Source organism: Coptis chinensis, chromosome 3, assembly GCF_015680905.1.
Source record: "Coptis chinensis isolate HL-2020 chromosome 3, ASM1568090v1, whole genome shotgun sequence".
NCBI classification, from domain to species: Eukaryota; Viridiplantae; Streptophyta; class Magnoliopsida; order Ranunculales; family Ranunculaceae; genus Coptis; species Coptis chinensis.
The window spans coordinates 103261111-103267361 of record NC_141458.1 but is presented as its reverse complement, the minus strand read 5'-3'; the positions used below and the strand labels follow the sequence as shown (position 1 = coordinate 103267361).

General features: G+C 35.9%; 1 pseudogene; it reads left to right on the top strand.

The window, feature by feature from the left end:
* The first annotated feature begins 208 nt into the window (after positions 1-208).
* LOC147512356 (U-box domain-containing protein 4-like) lies at positions 209-5703 on the top strand (annotated as a pseudogene).
* The last annotated feature ends 548 nt before the right edge of the window (positions 5704-6251 follow it).

The following is a 6251-nucleotide window of genomic DNA, read 5'->3' as shown; positions in this document are numbered from 1 at the left end:
TACCAAGGGATAAAATCAGGCCAAGGGACTTCACCAGAATGATTGGCAGGCAATACTGAGTGCTTTCTCTGCACTTACCCAGAGCTTTGCATCAAATGCTCCTGTTGAACATCAAGATGATCTCTATCTAACATGTGAGAGGTGGCTGTTTTGTTTGAAGGTAGTAAGGCAACTGATTATTTCAGGATTTCAGAGTGATGCCAAATCTATGCAGGAGGTCCGTCCGGTCAAGGAAGTCTGTCCAGTGCTCTTGAATGCCATCCAATTATTTCTTCCATACTATTCATCTTTTCTGGAGAGGCATCATAAATTTTGTGACTTCACAAAGAGGTTATGTACCAAGTTGGTGAAGGTTTTAGTTTCAGTACAGGGCAGGCATCCCTATTCTTTTGGAGATGAATGTGTTCTTCGACCTGTTATGGACTTCTGTTTGGCCCGTATCACAAATCCTGAGCAAGAAATAGAATCTTTTGAACAGTTCCAGATTCAATGCATGATCATGGTGAAAACAATTTTGGAGTGTAAAGAATATAAACCAAGCCTCATTGGTCGTGTGATCAATGAAAATGGTGTTTCAAGAGAGCAGATGAAGAAAGTTGCTGTTTGTGACGTACTTGCTTCTCTCTTGCCTGGTGACCGTGTAGTATTTTTGTGTGACATCTTAATAAAAAAGTATTTTGTTTTCACTGCAAGTGATTTGGAAGTGCTCTATCATTCTTAGTTAATTTTGGAAGAAGAGAAAAATAAGAGAAAGGGTTTGAAGAGATGAATTTTTTTTTTCGAGAGTTGGGAGTTTGTAGAATTGAAAAAAGAGTTTATCTATTTTGGGTCACGAACAATTGAAATTGGCAAAAAAGGGCATAGAATTCCTTTTTTTATGAAAAATTTGATGTGTCAGTCTCAGAGAAAAAAGGGGAGCTGACGTGGGTCATTAGGAGCATTATCCACTACTCAGTATTAATGGTCTTTGACTAGCCAATTAGCCCGCCTGTGGCCGAGCCTGCTACATTGATAGTTCACAATGAATTGATTTTACTTTTATCAAACTATTAACAATTACAATACAGCCATAGTCATTTAAATCTAAAATTGTGGAGTTTCATGAAATTCTATCTTATGAACCATCCAATTGTTAATTACCATAATTAACCAATAATAATTATTAATACCGACAATCGTCCTAATTCTAGCACATGATGCAGGAGATTAAGTTACCAATCAATTAAAGTGAAACATACTAATTAAGAGCACGGAGAGATTTTTGCTTACACATTTGGAACAAACACCTACAATCGAAAGGAATTCTTTTCCTCAAGCTACATAACACATGACACTCAAGTGATAACTTTCTGTAAATCGTAGAATATATAAGGATGTGGTTCTGTTCTTTAGTTCTTGAAGGTAGAGGTCAATTTTGGAAATAAAAAAAAATGCTAAGATTGAAGACCAAAATAGTTTCAAGACATATCTCACTGTCAGTGTCTGATTCTTCTAAAATACTTTTTTGGGTGAATTTCCAGGAGAAATGACTATTGCGAGAGACATAGCTTCAATCACCACGTCTGCTAGATCAAGAATGAAAGAAGAGGTGCACCCCAGTGTTGGCACTTGGCTCCAACTCTCAATGCCTGATCCAAGAGCCAATTCATTGTACTCCATGTCAATCTCTTCAAGATTCACTATGTGCTCACTTACAAAGCTGAAAGTCAAGATACAAAGGTTTTAGTATAAGCTAGGCTAATCATATTTTCTAGAGTAGAGGTATCTCAATCAAGGACTCTTTAGATTTGTGAGGCTGCAAAGTATGCACCTTGAAGTAAGTCTCATGGCAAAGAAAGTTTAAGATTGAAAAAAGATGAAGCTATACATATATTTCTCAATCGCTATGAGCAAAACTATATTCAAAGAGTCGAGCTTTGTCAGAAAGACGACAAAATGGGTTATTCAGAACCATGACTAAGTTATGAATCAGAAAATCAAAGAGCTCAACAAAGAGCAATCAGTCACTTGGCGGTGCTCCATAGGGTAGTGTTCGGGGTAATCAACTTGAAATTGAGAAGTTTCAGCATAAGAGTTTCTGTGAAAGCTGTCCACTTTTACAAATTTAAAAATTTAACAAAACTATAAAATTATTCGTACGGATAAGAGTTCATAGCTACGTGATTTCCATTGCACTTCTCATGAATGTTTTTTAAGACATTCCCATTCAAGATTGTCTGTCTATAACACTGTGCGACATCCATCATGTTAATACCTTCATGAATTTCCATTCTTAATAAATTCTTCCCACGACATATTATGTGGAACAAAAAAAAAAGTGCATCTCAGTTCAAAATTCATCTACATAAATCTATATACCCTACTACCTAAAATATGTCTACTACTAATGTGCTTCAAAACCTTTGTTCTAGATATCGTGAATAATCTATTGTAATCTTGTGTGAAAAAATTGCTTGCTTGATGCTTCAGAGTTAGGGGTGTCATACCAATTAGCCGTTAGGATAATGTGGTTCTTTGAAGTAGTCGTGTATGTGGGATGCGAGTGTATTTTATAAATAAATGATAGATGTACCTGGTGAACATCTATAAAAAGTAAGAATAAGTTAAATTGTTGAACAGACACTCACACTTCATTAAAATTTGATATCTTTCAGTACCTCAGCTTTAGGAAGTGGTGGTTATAGCTACTTGATCCAGTTGACTGTAGTAAGATCTTTGAAGCATTAATAATAAAAAATGAGGTGTGATGCACAGAGTCATGTATATGAAAAAGAAATAGATCTATAAACAAAACTAAAATATCGAGAACATTACAAAGATAAAGGCTGCAAATTTACACCAATAATCTACATATACCATCATCATCAAGATATATCCACAAAATCAAGAACTTATTACTCACGTGAGAGTCCTCCATCAACAAAAAGAAAGGTGTACACTCAAGGTTGCACATTAGAACTTAATATGAGTTGGGTACATGCACTTCTTAACATATTCTATGTGATTTTTTAGGTTACCGTAATCTTTGGCAACACTATGAGCTAAACATAAAAGTTCTACCTTTAACCTTACGACTTTATCGGTTCTAAAGTCTGGACCAATCTACAAATTGAGAATTGCTCTTGAATTTCAACACTGAATTGGCAAAGCATGGATTCCAATCTAAAGCGTTCAGATGCACCTAAACTTAATTTTGCATAGATCCATCTCTCATGGCAAAAACTCTCTCTAAAGTAATTAACTTCCAACCATGTCTTGACCATCCTAGTCACTTAAGATATATATGCCGGATTATGATCATGATTCTTATTGTATACTACCTAATAAGATCAATATATAAGCACGCTACAAAACTACCATTACTAAGGAAGTGACCCATATCAAGCAAATAACTTCTATTGCAATCTAAGTTTATGCATAGAATACCTGTTCCTCAGTATGAGATTTAAAACTGAAATACCTTTATAGTTAAAAACCACGATTATGATAGTATTTTGTATACAGTCATCCATCCAATTAAACAGGCCAGAAGGGTATTCCATTTCACATTTCAAGGCTGAAGATGATATATTGGTGAGCAAAGACTCTTCCGCGATTAATGATGTTAGATCAATATATAAGCACGCTAGAAACTTCCCATTACTAAGGAAGTGACCCATATCAAATAATGCACCCCACCTATATTTTTTTCACCAATATATATAAAAGTATCACAACCAAAGAGATATTTTCAAAATTGTAAAGGCCTTATTTACATTCATTTATGGTCCAGTCAATAAGTCCATATTCATTTTATCCTCAATTTTTCTATATCTCAATTCTAACAACCATAACGGCTGAGACAATTGAAGGCCAATTTAGTTATAGTTCCTTCTCTTGTTTGCAAATTGGTACCATAGAAAGCGTCTAGTTGTGTCTTTCATACTGCCACACTTTTAAGGAGGTGAAATTTCATGTCAACTTCATTTGTCTTATTTAAAATAGGTAAATAAAAAAAAAGCTCCTCATAGACATACATTCAATCCATGATCTAAAACATTCCAATTAGCACTCCTTGTAGCATGCATCAATAGATTTCCATAAAATGGTATTAATTGAGTAAAAAAGAATGAACTTATACCCGGAATCAGTAGAGTAGATTTGAAATATTATATATTTAAGCCTAAGCAAATAACTTCTATTGCAATCTAAGTTTATGCATAGAATGCCTGTTCCTCAATATGAGATTTAAAACTGAAATGCCATTATAGTTAAAAACCACGATTATGATAGTATTTTGTATACAGTCATCCATCCAATTAAACAGGCCAGAAGGGTATTCCATTTCACATTTCAAGGCTGAAGATGATATATTGGTGAGCAAAGACTCTTCCGCGATTAATGATGTTATGCAATGTAATATAAAATAAGTAGAAACAATACCTTGTCCTGAAGTAACCATCAGAGAAGCCTCTCTCTTTCATTTTCTGACTCAGGATTTGATGATTTGACCACATTTGCTGCAGCAGAATTATGGCTTCTCGCCAAGCACAATATGGATAATCGCGTAATTATTGCTCATTGTGGTGCTATTCCACCACTTATTTCATTGCTATATTCAGTAGAGAAGCTGACCCAAGAGCACGCTGTCACTACTCTGTTGAACCTATCTATTAATGAAAACAATAAGAACATGATTGCAGAAGTAGGAGCAAGAGAGCCACTAATCCATGTTCTTAAGTCAGGAAATGCAGGAGCAAAAGGGAATGGCGTCGCTACTTTGTTCAACCTCTATGTATTGGAAGAGTACAAAATGAAGATCGGTCGTTCTGCTGCAGTCAAGGCCTTAGTTGATCTCCTAGAATCAGGAACCCTTAGGGGGAAGAAAGATGTTGCTACTGCTTTGTTCAATCTATCCATATTTCATGCAGGGGCAGTGAAGCACCTTATTGAGCTGATGGATCCCGACGTAGGAATGATTGACAAATGTGTCGCTCTTCTTGCCAACCTGTCAACAATTCCAGAGGGGCGCTCAGCAATAACTCGTTAAGGTGGCATCCCATTACTTGTTGAAGTTCTAGAAACAGGATCACAGTGGGGAAAGGAAAATGTTGCGTCTATCTTATTGCAACTATGCTTTAATAGCCAGAAGTTATGTACCTTAGTTCTTCAAGAAGGGGCTGTGCCACCTCTTGTTGCATTGTCTCAATGTGGTACACCTACAACAAAAGAGAAAGTATGCATTCCTAACCCTGTTACTTTAATATAAATCTTTACATTCTTTTTCTCTGATATGTGAGTGTATAAACAAATAGAGTTTATTAGCAGAAAAATATATCAAAATGTAGACTATGAAACTTCATAACGTATATATACAAATATTAAATGGTGATAGAGCTATCAAAGACAACTATTAAGATAATCTTGCTTGCAACATAATATGTCAGAGAAACCTTTGTTTCTGGAACAATGTGTATTGGTAGGAGTTTTATTCTCAACACATAAATAGTAGTGTTTTGCATACTTGATTGGGCTATCCATGGAAGTGCTCATGTATTGAGGGGTGATATGCGGGAACCTCTCATTTCGGTGTCGGTCTAGCGTTTCTTGTAATTTCTCTTCGTACTAATGAAGTGCGATTCTGATTCTGTTTACACGCAGGCACACCAGATTCTTAGTCATTTTCGGAACCAGCAAGAGGGAGCCGTTGGAAAGGCAAAGTAATGATTCAGATTCTAGATTAGGTGCCACCTTATCAGACATATGTTTCAATATGTGGTCAAGAAGCCCAGTATCCCCAATGTAATTCCGAGCCTCCATCCTCGATTACTGCCGGTGTAAATTGGCTTCCCAAGAACAGCTCCATTTGCCTTCAAGATATCCAACATCTTCACCTCTGCATTCTTGTACCTTCATCAAGAAAAAAATAATTTTAATTAGAAAACTATAAGCTTCACCAAAACTAATTTAGCATTTTCGCTTTGAAAATTTTGATGCCTCACCTTTGTTGGGACCACTTTCCATATGATAGCTTCATTTTTTTGTTTACACCGACTTTCTTTGCTAGTATCAAAGTTACACGTATCACTTGAAGACTTTGTAGGAATCTCAATGGCTTTATCAACCTCATCCTCTCTCTTCCATAAATAAAGCTCCTGAACATCTCTTTTGAGGGTAAAAAGCAAGCAGTTAAGACTCATATTTTGGATATTCTGGCCACAGTGAATGCACACCACCGATCTATCTCCAATCCAACGGACCATCTCAATTCT